General features: G+C 39.4%; 1 protein-coding gene across 2 annotated transcripts in view; it reads right to left on the bottom strand.

Moving 5' to 3' along the window:
- The window catches only part of LOC135500029 (MAGUK p55 subfamily member 7-like), an 83,646-nt gene extending 67,428 nt beyond the window's left edge, over positions 1 to 16,218 (bottom strand). The window contains exons 1-2 of one of the 2 annotated variants that reach the window (XM_064791188.1): positions 16,152 to 16,218; positions 2,642 to 2,735 (exon numbers count right to left, since the gene is read on the bottom strand). The gene's annotated coding sequence lies outside the window, so the exon portion shown is untranslated. Of the gene's footprint in view, positions 1 to 2,641; positions 2,736 to 6,431; positions 6,491 to 16,151 lie in introns of those variants that run through there. The other variant, XM_064791189.1, reaches the window with a different exon arrangement.
- Between the last annotated feature and the right edge of the window lie 18 nt (positions 16,219 to 16,236).

Below are 16,236 nucleotides of genomic sequence, written 5' to 3'. Positions count from 1 at the left end.
AAATTACAGGTAACCTATGTATACAGTACTGATCTGGAAACTTTCAAAAGCGGCAAATATTTTCTATGACACCCAGTACTGCTTTAGCAAGTATAATTAAAACTTACAAACTTCATACAGATTCGTATTAAACTAGTGGGATGTAACTCCAATTTCAAATGGTTTTGAATGCTCATAGCGACCGCATCTTTTGAAATGTTTGCCAAATTGATTGAGGCAATTATAAACAAATGCCATAGGATAATGAATAGAATCCATTTTTCATGAAACTTTCAAATGTGGCAAATGTTTTCTTTGACACCCAGTACCTCTCTAGCAAGTATAATTAAAACTTACAAACTTCATACAGATTCATATTACACTAGTGGGATGTAACTCCAATGGTTTAGATGGTTTACATAGCTCGTAGCTACCGCATCTTTAGAAATGTGCCAAATTGATTGAGGCAAACAACTGCCAGGATATTATGTTTCATACATTTTTCAACTATCTTTTCGCCTCGAGTGCCATCTACTATTTTTTCGCCCAAATATACGAAATAGATGAAAATTGACATCTGGGTGGGTGGGAGCTCAATAATTAACCAAAATGTGCTAATGACATGTTAGCAAATACATTAGAGATCAAGTGAGCAAATTTATTTATATATTCGATGCTAGATGTTGCAGTAGCGTAGGATAAAAGATCTTTAGAGAAAGGTAGCAATTAAGGTCATCATCCTCAGTAAATCACTAATAACTTCCCCAGAGGTAATCGATGTCAACTCAAATCATGGCTGCTACATGCTGAATTTGTGCTACCCAAATCGCGTGGATGGTTTTGCACTAACTCCCCTTTAAGGATCACACAGGTTTACGTAATACGTAGACCTGTGTGATAATTTGTTTTCGCATAGAGTTTTTTAAGACAGATTCTTCACAGTTTGGTCACCTCTGGCCGTTGTATTCTCGCAATGACTTCTGGGAAATATAACCTGATCCCAGGTGGCTTTTTCCACTGTTGAAAATGTTTCCTCATTGTCTAATGTTGGACTTTGATTCCAGATGCTTTGATTCCAAATTGGCCATTTCTATTCAATTTCACCTCTTTAATCAGGACACCTCTCTATAAATAACAGCAATTCTCAGTAGCAACGGTGTCCTTAATAGAGAGGTTCTGCTGTATAGCTGTAATCCACTTGACAATGAAAATTTGCATTTCCATCTGTGAAAAAAAACAACTCATCATGCCAGACAGCATCGTCAGTGGAGCCATCTAGTGGAATATTGATTAACTGCAGATCTTAATTTTGTGAGCAGAAGGAGCATGCAAAACAAGGAATGCAACATCATCGGTGGAGCCACCTGAGAGAACGATTGATACTGCCTCATCAACTTCATCCACTATACGTTCACATATGTGACACCCTCTGTTGAGGCAGTAATTCCGGCGTCGTTCTTGATGTAACGAGGCTCTGCCTGCTGGCAATACGAAGAAGTTGAGGCAATACATGTTTACAATGAAAAGGCCAGGGAATCATGGTATAGATATCTAGTGGTTAGGAATTCATCCTGGATAAGAAACATGTTACATGTAGAGTACATAGGTCTAATCAAAGAGGCATGACATGTGATGTATCCTTGCTTGGTGCACCTACCATAAAAATATTATTGAAAACAAGTCACCAAAAACAAGATATCACACTTTTTAGGTTTCCACTTTTGGCCCCCTGGTGGCCAAGTCAAGAACCAGATCGGACTGAAATTCAGTGTAAGAGGTCACCTGACATGTGTGGTGCTGTGTACAGTTTCAAGTTCATAGCTTTAGCAGTTAAAAAACGTGCCACTGTTTTAGAAACAGGATACAGACGACGACGGACGATGGACACAGCGGTATTGTAATTTGTATAGACTCCCGTACAGTGAGCCAAAAAGACGACGACAGACGATGGACACAGCAGTATTGTAATTTGTATAGACTCCCGTACAGTGAGCCAAAAAGACGACGACAGACGATGGACACAGCAGTATTGTAATTTGTATAGACTCCCGTACAGTGAGCCAAAAAGACGACGACAGACGATGGACACAGCAGTATTGTATAGACTCCCGTACAGTGAGCCAAAAAGACGACGACAGACGATGGACACAACAGTATTGTATAGACTCCCGTACAGTGAGCCAAAAAGACGACAACGGACGACGGACACAGCAGTATTGTATAGACTCCCGTACAGTGACCCAAAAAGACGACAGATGATGGACACAGTGGTATTGTATAGACTCCCGTACAGTGAGCCGAAAAGACGACGACGGACAATGGACACAGCGGTATCGTATAGACTCCCGTACAGTGAGCCAAAAATACCACAACCATTTTGAAGTCATACAAATATTTACATGACATACTAATCAATTGTTTTTAAAAATAAATCATCATAATCGTTTTTAAATATCACTCAAATATCAATCATCGATATTGGAAAACATGAACAACTTCAAGTAGATTGTGGATCAAAGATTGTTTGAAAAGGTTTCTCTATAGTTTGTTTAAACATGTAGTTGTTTAATACTTTTATAAGATTGTACACTCCAGTTATCTGTGGAAAGGGTGACAAGAAAATGGCCGAACCACAAACAGTTAATTACAGAAAGGAACCTACCTTTATCGATTTGAGGTTCTGTGGTTCTAACAATCCGTAAATCCATCAACTACCGATGTTCCTCTACACCATACTTAGTAACATCCTGCAAAGACTGCAATGAATTTTTTTAAATGAATGGTACTAACTGAATAAAATGGCCAGGGGCCACTGTGGTTAACCAATCAAGCTGGCTCTGGATATCGGGCCGGAGACGGAGGCACTAGGCCAATAAACCCAACTGGCACCAAGCACATTTTTTTTAGAAATGCGTAAAAATGTAAAAATCTCACCTTGTCTTGGAAAAGCGAAAACTCCCTAGAGATACAAATTCTCCAAGTGACGCGCAAACCCTAAAGACTAAGAAGATGCAACATTGACCTACAGAGCCATCTTTCCTGAAAGGGTGTAACTGACAATCTGTCAGTTGTGAGGTGAAAATACTTCAGCCGAGGCAAACAAAAAGATTTGAATAAGCACTTAATCAAGTATGCATACTTGACTAAATTAAATGTTTGTTGTTCGAAAAAGGGCCGGAAATTCACAAGGACGATGGAGACAAATGATTTACAGTGTTCAATACGATACATCTCGAATAATGCTAAACATGGTATTATGCTATTCATGGGATGAAAATAATAGTTGAATGCTAAGCCACCAGCTGACGTCCACGAAACTGCTCTGATTAATGACCAAGAATTTCTTTGCCGTCTTACATTTTTAGGTTTTCCTGGACCACTCAAAACTCACCATTATTATCAAAATTTGACATGGTTGTACTTGGTCACAGATGATACAGGAACAATGGGAACCCAGCCTCTCATATCGGATGAATATCTCCCAGCATCAGGATGGGAGCAGGCAATTCATGGGCAACAATAGGGAGGAGAATCTCTCATTAGAGATGCACGCCCCCAACTGTGTTACTCTGAATGAAAATATTGCCAATTTGAATATATTAGACAAGGAGTGTGTATAGATATTGATGAGTTTCCTTGATGCACACAATAAATTTTGGTTCACATCTGTGTGTGCAATATCTCAGCAGAATTATCTTAGAGGAAACCTATGGCGAAACGCTTATAACAATGGGGAGTTTTGAACAGCCTGGTTAAATCTAAGGTGGGAATATTAAGCTTCCATTAATAAATGTTAGCAGTTTAGAGTTCCCCTCAGGTAGTTGATTATGTAGCCAATGAGCTGCATAAGAAGTAATCACTAATTTAGTTATTTTTACCACATTCAGCCTGTCAAAATAAAGACTTGTGCCACGAATGGATCTCTTCAATGTCATATTTGAAAAAGCATTTTGACCTGGTTTTTAGCAAAGCAATTACAATCAACATTTATTCTAACACAAAAAATTGTAGGTCAGTCAGTTCAAACATTCTTTTGATTGATATGAACTGACATCAGCATCACCATGAATTAACAGCGCTGCCCGTTATCGGAAGCAACTTTTATCTACTGTACTGTTTTTAAGTAAAATAGCTATTGCTACGCACAACTTCTGCTCAGTTATTCATTCTGGAAACTAGCTGCTTCATCCCTTTCTTCAATTTTGCAGTGGGGCCTTTCGCAGAACTTTCATTCCAGAATTGTACAAGAACTCAAGCACAATATACCTCTGGCACTATTATAAATGCAAGTTCTCCACGAATGTTGCACGCGGCAAGGGATGTTACTTTAGAATGGGACATAGTTAAGCCAAATATTTTGCCTGGTACCAAGGTTTGAAATGGGCTATCAAACTCCTCCGAGCTCAACCGTATAAATTCTCATCATACACATTTGCATCCAACAGGCTCCAGTTCGGCTACAAGCTGGTGCGTCAAATCTCAGAGGTCTTTACTGTGATGTGTTATTTGCTCATTCACATCTGTTGATACCGAATCCGTTAATAAGCGGTTTACACCAGCAACAACAAGAATTCTGCCAGTCAATTTTCGGGATTTTTGTCCTCTCACACATTGGTCTCTTCTGAACACTAGCCCCTGACACTAAATCATTAACTTTTAAAAACTCACTTGGCAAGAGCTCAAGTTATTACATGTAGGTCTGCAATGAACACAGTGCATCAACGAAGGAGTTGAATCGGGTTATTCGAACTGGCTTAAATCCAGGTTCCAGCGTGTTTGGTTTGTTACTCTCTTGAGTGTGGAGATGGTATTGGATTTGCAAAGTGAGGCAGTGGAGACCCATCTACATAAGAATAATCAATGTGTATATTTCAAAAACAACTTTCAAGGAAAGATGCAGCTGACATTTGAGATAGAAGAAGTGGCCGCTGGCAATGAGGGGCAGTTTTACAAACCAAATTCATTTATATATGGTTTTGTTTTGAAGTTTGATGTAGTTCTTTCAAAATCAAAACATGAATTTGGGATAGAATGTTTTTTTCATCTTGCTTTCTTTCTTCAAAATTTATAGGTGTTGGGACCCAGGAATAAAGTTGTATACAGACATCAACAGGGCATAATCCAGATGATATACATGTATGATGTAGAACATTATCCTTGAAGAAGCTTTGGCACTATTGTATAAATATTTTGGTTTATGATACAGCCATATTCTATACACCTGCACAGAATACAAACACAAGCACTTTGTATGGTAAGCCAGGCCTAAATCCTGAAGCACACACAGGAGAAGAACATCGCCAATGCAACTATATATACCCCAAGCGATTTGCTGATGCTCACCAAGGGACGCATTTTAAAGGATTTGAAAAAATTAACGACTTAAAAGTTTCTTCTAACATCAGGAACAATGTCTCTTACGGACTAACATGCAGACATTATTTTATCCTTAGACTTTCAATTAGTGTTTTTGGAACAGGCAACTTTTGAAATGAGTATATTAGTGTTTAAGGAACAGGCAACTTTTGAAATCAATGTATTAGTGTTCTTGGAACAGGCAACTTTTGATCAATGTATTAGTGTTCTTGGAACAGGCAACTTTTGAAATCAATGTATTAGTGTTTTAGGAACAGGCAACTTTTGAAATTCAATCAGTGTTCTTGGAACAGGTAACTTTTGAAATTCAATTAGTGTTTTAGGAACAGGCAACTTTTGAAATTCAATTAGTGTTTTTGGAACAGGCAACTTTTGAAATTCAATTAGTGTTTTAAGAACAGGCAACTTTTAAAATTCAATTAGTGTTTTCGGAACAGGCAACTTTTGAAATTCAATTAGTGTTTTAAGGAACAGGCAACTTTTGAAATCAATGTACAAGTGTTCTTGGAACAGGCAACTTTTGAAATTCAATTAGGGCCGAATTTACGAAGGGTGTTTAAGAGTTAGACGCGTGTAAGTTCTACATAATCAGTTTCAGGGCCTAATGCGGTTTTCATGAAGAAACCCTGCAAGGCCCTGACTCTGTCTATTCAGACATTAAACGCTGTTTTAAGCTAAACACCCTTTGTAAATTCGGCCCTAAGGGTTTTAGGAACAGGCAACTTTTGAAATCAATGTATTAGTGTTCTTGGAACAGGCAACTTTTGAAATTCAATTAGTGTTTTAGGAAAAAGTTGAAAGAATGTGTGCAACTGGATTAATACCCCCACACTTTTACCCAAACGCAATTTTACCATACAACTTTGCCAGCAACCTTTCCAATCAGTTTTGATGCTCACACTTACACTGACAGAGAAAAATCCCTCTTCTGATTTTGTAATTTATATCATTATCATACACATTTTCTATATTTTAGATACTTCCAAAGACCAATTTCTTTTTCAAACAAATGTATGCATGTTTTGAGAATGAATCAAAAGAGGAAAATATAACTGGAGAAAAAAATGTTGTCTTACCTCGTATCAGAACTTTTCAATGAGCTCTCCTCAACAGTTCGGGTTCTTTTCATTAACTGACTGACAGCCTGCATGGCACTGCTCAGCAGGAGGCTCACACATTATAGGGTGTTACAAAATCAACAGATGGAAGATGCTGCTAATTGATTGACAGCTCACAGCACTGCTCAAGAATGAGTGAAAACTATAGTGTGTAAAAAAATCAATGGATGTGGAATATTTGTCTGTAATTTATCCCCAAGAACATTGCTGGATGAAGAGTGAAAAATACAGTGTGTTACAAAATAACTGGATGTGGAAAATGTATCTGTACTTTAGATCCCCAAGAAGATGTTGCCAATTGATTAACAGCTCAAAACATTCCTGAAGAGTGAAAACTATAGTGTGTTACAAAATCGAAATCAAACTAAATTGCCAATTAAAACGTTGGCATCCAGCAGCGCCAGAACTAACACAAATGTCATTTTGTCACTAAAGAAAATTTAGTTCAATGAAACGTCCCACATTTGAAAACTCAAAACAGAAACTGTTTTCTTTGAAAACAAAGCACGATTTTAAAATCAATTAGGTTGTGAATTCATGCATTTCGTTTTCCCAGCCTACAGAGGTTTATTTTTTTCGTTGTTTTTTTAATGGGAAATTAAACCTCCATGTTGTCAAGGTGACAATTTCATCACTTCAGATTACAGTGCACTGCCAATGTAATTTTTAGGTTCCCAGGTTAAGTTCCGAGTTGCACAGTTGTGTCAGACAAAAGCTCTTTATTTGATTTTGCAGTACTTTATTTATTGAGGTGATGCTCTTTTGGCCTTTTTTAAAGAATCAGCAGATCGCATATTGAATCTTTTGAGAACATTTCAGTGCTGAAACATTGCCACATAAAATACATCGGGACTTTAATCAGCATTCAAGGGACAATTCACAATGTTTTGGAGCCTAAAACAGATGTTGGCAAAATAAATCAAATACAATTCATCGTGTCGCAGACATCGAGGCACTGCATCAACAATGTCTCCTTGCCTCAACAGAGGTCGGTATGACAAAATAAACCATCTTGCGATGTCACACGATAAATGGCGGCCAGCCAAACATAACTGAACCCATAGTAGACACATACGACCTGAATTTCGCTCATTAATTTCTGCGTCATTATGAATACTCACTTTGACTACAGTAATGAACAGGAGTGCAGCTCCAATCTTCTTAGATGTAAAGATTGCAAAGAGAACTAGCAAGAGTCAGCCGTGGCATAGTGATAAATTTTACTTAATAGCTCTCTGTCTTTGAAAAATGATATCTAGCATCTCATTCTATATCCGCCGTATCAATAGATCTGTCTCAGTCATATCGCTGAATGACTCAGACCCCGCAGAGCAAACGCTGTGAAGGAAAAGAAGATTTCGCACAACTTCTTTTTGACTACATGTAGAGGTAAATAGCAATATTTTCTGACGGGTTCGTTACATTGGTTAATTTCCTCAACCTAGGAGGTCTTCTTAATTAGGAATGTTTATTAGCAACACCAGGTGGTGCCGGAGGATGTTCCACAGCAGTTCATAACCTGTTTGCAAAATACCCAGATGAACTTCAAATACAATCTTCAGTCATGTCAGTGGAACCACTCTTAGCAGACACCTCTCTTTTAAGGACTCTCAGCCTAAAGACACTGATTCTGGTTCAAAAGTGGTTGTTTCCATTCAATTTGACGTCTTTATTAATCAGGACACCTCTCGATTAAATACAACACTTAACAGTCCTGAGGGTGTCCTTAATAGGTAGATTCTACTGTACATTCTATCTGACCTCTTCAATCAGACACATCTCTAACAAGAACAGCATTTGTTAGTCCTAAAAGGATGTCCTTAATAGAGAGGCTCTACTGACGCACTGATAATGGCCAAGATTGTAACTTTTCAAGACTTGGCCCCTCACTTTGTGCGGCAAGAATCAAACAAACTTTTTAAAACAATACAGTTGACTATGCATACATTTCAAACGGTTTCTGCAAATGTGGCGCTGCGATGCCAAAAATTCCATTATTTTGTTTCGAACATGAAGGCAGCAATAGATCTTTTACATAGAAAACGATAAATCAACTTATGGATCCGGAATCCCTACAAAATCCAGAGATTGCAAACTGCACTTAGCCTTGAAAATACCACGTTAAGAGGATTCAGTTGCCTTGGAAACCATGTAAAACTCAAAATCAATCTCTGATTTTCAGTATCAGAGATTGATCTGAGATGTTTACCAAACATGGATTTTACGTCTCTCTCTTGAGTTTGAGGATGATCGATGGGGGTGCGTATTCAAATCAAGGGAAAAATGGACTCGGTGGCGTTATTCATAGAGTAACAAGTCTCCCGTGAGAACAATGCCAGTCAGCATCAGATATGGACAGTGGTGAAACTGTATACAATCTTCAGTAATGTTGTACTCTATGAACAGGTCGACCTCGTAGTGTTATTGTAAAACACCTCGATGACTGAAAGCAGAGTATCTTCTTCGCCTGCTCTTACAGACGCTCCAGAGAGTGTGTGTACAACTAGTGTTACATGTACTTGGACTATACCTATGTACATGTACATGTAGTGAAAATAGAGTACTTTTACTCCTATAGGCCTACTACTAGTGTTACATGTACATGTACTTGGACCATACACGTACATGTACATGTAGTGAAAATAGAGTACTTTTACTCCTATTAATAGTGTTACCACCATGTAGTTGGATTATACATCTACGTGTAGTATTAGGAGTAAAAGTACATGTACATGTACACACGTAGGGTCCAAGTACATGTACCACTAGTATACGAGTAAAGTACTCTATTTTCATAACGCATTTTCAACAAAATCGATGAGATTTCCCCTCACAAAAGTGGGACCTCTGCAGGTGTTAGATTATCACACCCTCTCACATCTCAACATTGCCAATATCATATCAGCACGGATCTTGTTTTCTATTTACTCAAACTGAGAAATGGTTATTGACCATCTCACATTCCCAATACTTTGAAAGCTAGAGCAAGAATTTTCCTTCTCTGATTATCTTGGTTGAGATTGGCCCTTTTAGTTAATTCCGGTTTTAACGAATGGTAGGGCCGGCATTTTTGTTGTTATATCTGGACATTCCTGGGATCAGCAGTTAATTGTACATGTACATTAATGGGGTGATAGGCCTGATAGATACTGCCTCTAGTCAACTGCTGCTGGTATGCATCGGCAGGTCAGACAGGCAGCAGGTACTGTGGGTCCTCTTTATATGACTCCCAGGGCAGTCTATTTCGTCCAGAAACAGCTGGCGACAGGACCGTGAGAGTGACATGAAGACCACCCGTCACTCTTACAACTTGGCAAGAGCTTGCAAGGATCGCCACAGACAAAAGACAGTGGAGGAAAGTTCTTGGAGGCCTACAATGTATGCTCTCAGAGAAGCGAAGGGCTTAAAGTGACAATATAGGCAGCAGCTAGGCAGGCAAGATAAAGTTACACAAAGCTGCCAATAGGGGTCTCTCACATCCCACAGTACATGTAGGTCGAAATGATTCACGCTTGTACGAGGGATATATATAGTGCTAAATCTGACATGACCAAGGGCTCTTACTGTGTACTAGTCACTTGAAGATGGCCAAAAAGCCCCTCCTCTTGCCTATAGTCCCCCTTTAAGTCATGCATATGTTGGTTAAGATGTAGGCTTACTATTGTTTGCAGACTTCCACAACTTCTAAGTTATTTTGATTATGAGAGGGTTAATCCAAAGCAAAGCCAGGCATTTACCTGGATCACCCTGCCAAGGATGTGCATCCCATTCCTTCATCAAGGCTAATTACCATCAATACTACTAATTACAGGTAGATGAGATATCCCAATTCCTTCTTCATGAATACTGCAAATACAATCTATTTTTGGGGTGTCTACAAAACCAAGACCCAAGACCCAAGACTCAAGACCTACAAAACCAAGACCCAAGACCCAAGATGTTGATGGGTCTTGGTTTTGTAGGTCTTGGGTCTTGGGTCTTGGTTTTGTAGACACCCACACAGGTGTCTACAAAACCAAGACCTACAAAACCAAGACCCAAGACCCAAGACCCAAGACCCAAGACCTACAAAACCAAGACCCCATCTACAAAACCAAGACCTACAAAACCAAGACCCCCATCTACAAAACCAAGACCTACAAAACCAAGACCCCATATACATCTCTCCTTTTTTCAGCAGGAAGTTGCAATTTATCAATAAAACAGAAGCTCCTATATAAACAAGCTCTTTAATGCTTTGTACTCAGATTCTGTTCAGAACATTTAACACTGGTTAAGCTTTTCCAAGAAAATAAGGATCTCGGGGTAAGGATATAATACAAAAGCTAAAATACCTTAAATAGTCCTCTCGAGGGTATTCGTGATAATATAGCCTAGCTTTCTAAAGGGTTAGGGTGAATGAAAAAAAAAAAGAACAATGTGATTACTTCTTGGGCAGGTACTATGGTACTAGGTACTAGTTTGGAGTAGGTTTGTTGATGGATCTTGGTTTTGTAGATCTTGGTTTTGTAGGTGGGGGGTCTTGGTTTTGTAGGTCTTGGGTCTTGGTTTTGTAGGTCTTGGTTTTGTAGACACCTGTGTGGGTGTCTACAAAACCAAGACCCAAGACCCAAGACCTACAAAACCAAGACCTACAAAACCAAGACCCATCAACATCTTGGGTCTTGGGTCTTGGTTTTGTAGGTCTTGGGTCTTGGGTCTTGGGTCTTGGTTTTGTAGACACCCTCTATTTTTGTGAGGTATAAAGGTTCATTACATGTTCTAGCAAATTACCTGTAAAAAGTGGGCAAGTTGAAATCAGATATTACCTTGAATACAATTTGGTTGAAATATCAAATCGCATTTGAAATGAAAACTTAATGAAATCATATTGAAATACTTGTGGTAAAACACAGAATTTTGAAACAGTATTTAGGGGCCTATCTTCTGCACTGCATGGGCGTTAGCAACCAAGAGTTTTTGCCAGGCTGGCACCAAACACAGTCACATACACTAAACTGGGAAATTCCTGTCTATCATAGTTGGCGATTTTTTGAAATTGCCATGACAATGTGCAAGTCAATCGATTGGCGGCCACATCCCAACCACAATCGTCTGTGATGGCTCCAATGAGGTCATAGCGACTAAAATCGCTCGTCTTCACAGCATTTCACATTGTACAAATCGTCAGAACTGTCAGAAAATCAATCAGAATTTGACTCATGACCTTGAACTGTACATTCGGAGCAGTCACCATTTATTTTGAAATTCAATGAAATGTTGAGAATTTCTCCCAAGGCAAGACCTTGAACTGTAAAGAGGATGCCCTTCTCATTCTGACATGAAACTCAAAAATAAAATATTTATGTCATGAAATTATGCTGCTGAGAATTTCCCCCACGGTAAGAGAGTCAAGGTCAAAGTCATCAATATTGACAGGATGGTAGTATTTCAATCGTGGACCCATTATCGGGATTTAGATCTGGCAGCTAGAATTTCCCTTGTGAGCTAGCAGCAGCTTAGTCAGACAAACTGTGTGTTGATTAGGATAATTGTTTTTGTTCTGAAACTATTAAACCACATTAGATTCGGTGGCAACTTTTCCAGCATAACAGGAAGCTGGGGAGGGGGGGGGGAGACATTTTGAGACAACAGGGAGGCTGGAGACAATCTTGTATAACAGGGACAAGCACTGGTCCTAACAATTAAGGGTGGTTGAGGGACAGCTGTACTGGTTGAGACAACTACAGTGACCTACAAGGACATGGCCAACTTATATTACGACTAGTCAAAGCAACTATGGCTGGGAGTACTGGCATAACTGCACTAGTTCAGACAGCTAGGAGGACAGGGAAATATGTACTGGTTGTGACTACTAAGAGTGCATGGACAACTGTGCTGGTCTAAACAACTAAGAGGACAGGGACAACTGTACTGGTTATGACTACTAAAGAGTGCATGGACAACTGTACTTGTCAAAACAACTAGGAGGGCAGGGACAACGTACTGGTTGTGACTACTAAGAAATCATGGACAACTGTACTGGTCTAAACAACTAAGAGGGCAGGGACAACTGTACTGGTTGCGACTACTAAGAGTGCATGGACAACTGTACTGGTCTAAACAACTAGGAGGACAGGGACTACTCTATTGGTTGTGACTACCAGGAGGACAGGGACAACTGAACTGGTTGTGACTACTAAGAGTGCATGGACAACTGTACTGGTCTAAACAACTAATAGGACAGGGACTACTCTATTGGTTGTGACTACTAGGAGGACAGGGACAACTGTACTGGTTGTGACTACTAAGAGTGCATGGACAACTGTACTGGTCAAAACAACTAGGAGGGCAGGGATAACTGTACTGGTTGTGACTACTAAGAGTGCATGGACAACTGTACTGGTCAAAACAACTAAGAGGGCAGGGGCAACTGTACTGGTTGTGACAACAATAGTGCATGGACAACTATGTACTTGTCAAACAACTAGGAGGACAGGGACAACTGTACTGGTTGTGACTACTAAGAGTGCATGGACAACTGTACTGGTCAAAACAACTAGGAGGGCAGGGACAACTGTACTGGTTGTGACAACTAAGATTGCATGGACAACTGTACTGGTCAAAAGAACTAGTAGGACAGGGACAACTGTACTGGTTTTGACATCTGGGAGAGCAGGGACAGTTTTTATTTTTGTAATTCTACATTATTTGGCAAAATCCACGCAAATGAAATTCCCACAAAACTTTAGTGGTCTACAGTAGGTTTGTCAGAGTTAATTTGTTTGACCAATTTATCATAAAGGCAACCAGATTTAGTCAGACATGCTGACACATCTTTCTTTCAATTGCTTTTGGTGGCTTTCACGATCTTTTTATTATGGAACAAAAAAGTTATTAAAAGTTAATGGGTGCTTGACAGGTCCTGAGACTACCACAATGTGAAGACAAAAATAATTACTCAGAAGATCTACAATTATATCAAATTACTTTCCAGCATCAGAATAATGAGGGGAGAACTCGAAAATCAATATTGTGAGTCACAACATTATTGGCAGAATTCCCCAAATGACTTCCCTTTTAGACACACATTATACAGATTTCCACTGGAGCTGTCATCCCTGGGGCATTGGCCGAGTGCCAAGTTAGGGATCAGAGCAGATGGGATGGAATGATGGGCAAATTTGATTGATTAGAGGATCTCAATTACACATGGAGAGGACAAAATTGTTATGCAGTGTTTTGATGTGGGTAACCAGGCCATTAGAAGGATCTCACTGGTTGATCTGGTCTGTTATTAATATGTGGGCCTATTGGTATCAGTCTATTATGGCAGGAGCCAGGTGGGTCAGATGAACTTGCACTTTGAGTTACCAGTATAATAATTAACATGCCGGAATTTCTCCCATCTCAGAGTACATCCAGTCCGAATACAGTAGAACCTCTCTATTAAGGTCACCCACGGGACTGACAACTGCTGTCCTTTATAGAGAGAGGTCAAATTGAATGGATAGAAACCATTTGGGACCAAAATTAGTGTCCTTTATACAGAGGGTGTCCTTAATAGAGAGGTGTCCGCTAAGGGAGGTTCCACTGTATAAGTTAATATTAAGAATTTACATGACCTCCCCCATTAACTCTGCACATTACATATAAGTCACCTGAAGATGACCTATATTTTGAGACCCTTATAGCCTCGCGCTCATGATGAAAATGGCACTATGAGCCCTATTGTACATCATTTCACTTACGAGTTTCTATTTGGATTTTCTTCAATGAATTAGTTAAGAGTTAAATGAAATGGCCAGGGCCATTGTGCTCACCTCATGTGGAGGAAAGATGGATAAAGAGCATGGTATTGTGTCATGTAGTGTTAGGTTTGATGTAGGTCCAAGCAATTACAATTTCCCCAAAATGGCCAATTTACAGTACATTCGACCTCTGTGACCTTGAAAAGTAGGTCAAATCAAAGAAGACCCGGGTGACACATTGAATGGTTGTTAGAATTAGATGTACCTATGATATAAAATTGGTGCCAATCGGGCAAGTCATTACTAGGAATAATGGCATTTTGAAGAATTTAGGATTTGGCCCCCTCCCTGGAGGCCAAACGGCAAATCAGATTGCACCAAACTTCGGTACCTGAGATCACCTGACCAAGGGGTACATTGTGTACTTAATTTGTGATCAATAGTCATTGCAGTTAAGAAACGTGCCATAGTTACGGCCTGACGGCGAATTTACGCCATTTGACCTCTGTGACCTTGACAAGAAGGTCAAATTAAAAACCTGTGTGACATATACTGTATGGTGGTTAGATGTACCCATGATATCAAATTGGTGGCAATCGGGCAAGAAGTTAAGGAATAATCACATTTTTAAGGTTTTTGGATTTTGCCCCCTGGTGGTCAAGTGGTGAATCATATTGGACCAAACTTCGGTCCCTGAGATCACCTGACTAAGGGGTAAATGTGTACCAAATTTGGTATCAATAGTCATTGCAGTTTAGAAACGTGCCATCGTTACATCCTAACGGCCAATTTACACCATTTGACCTCTGTGACCTTGAAAAGGAGGTCAAATCAAAAACCTGGAGGATATATGATGCACCTTTGCTAGAAGTACCTACCATATTTTTTTCAAAATTTCCCGACTACTATTAAGGGAGATATTGCATATTTTCACTTTTAACGTTTGGCCCCCTGGTGGCCAAACCATGAAACGAATCGGACCGAAACTTGGTCTCCAAGGTGTCATTACATAAGGGTACATGTGTACCAAGTTTCAACTCAATAGCTCTAACAGTTACGAAACGTGCCCTGCTAACGGACGACGGACGACGACGGACGACGACGACGACGACGACGACGACGACGACGGACGACGGACGCCACGGTATGGGATAAGCTCACCTCTGCTAAGAGGTGAGCTAAAAAGAGTTTAAACTGACTGATCTTGGATCTGAGATTTACCTTTTAAGGTCAACATGATAATAAGGTCAACTTGAAATAATAAAGATTCAGATGGATCAGACCAAACAATTTCAGTCTCTCGAACTTCATCTGCAGATAACTTACTGCCTTGGTACATTTTATAGATTAAGTATTTTAGAAGTTAATTTTAAATCCAAATGGAGCTGTTTAGACATGACCTGCGGCTGATCAGTGATCTGCAGCGCGTGGGCTGCAGAATTATTATTCATCCTTTATTTGTAGGCCTAACAAACCCCCAGAATCAATTGCGCAATTAAATCTCTCAAACTTTCCATGCTTTAATGACATTAATAGAATCAATAGATTGATTAGATAAGAGGAGACACTTTCTTTTTTTGTATATTAGTCCACACAACGGCAATGTTGAAATTTATATCTAGTACGTATTTCTGCAATTGGACATTTTCAAATTCAATTTCAAATTCAAAATTTTTAACGAACGGCGTAGGCCTTTAAAGGTGTATTCCCCGTCACTAATTGACTGTCATTGATTGCAATCCCCGTCACTAATTGACTGTCATTGATTGCAGTCGATTTCCTCGAAATGAATGACAGGTCACGTGACCCAATTAAATTAACAAAGCAGTGTCAAGATCAGTCGGCATCATATTTCTGCACAAATACAATAAAACACACAAAAGTGGTGTGCCCAAACAATAACAGACAAGCTCTTTAAGGATAAGGAAGTTTTGAAAATAGAACAAACCTTCATGAATAAGCAGGAGAAGCCAAAATATAGGACCTTTTATTCCAAGTCACGGTCGGCTTCTTCCATCTTGAACACAATGTGT

This window comes from Lineus longissimus, chromosome 15 (assembly GCF_910592395.1).
Source record: "Lineus longissimus chromosome 15, tnLinLong1.2, whole genome shotgun sequence".
Taxonomy (NCBI): domain Eukaryota; kingdom Metazoa; phylum Nemertea; class Pilidiophora; order Heteronemertea; family Lineidae; genus Lineus; species Lineus longissimus.
This window is presented reverse-complemented; position numbering and strand designations above follow the sequence as displayed.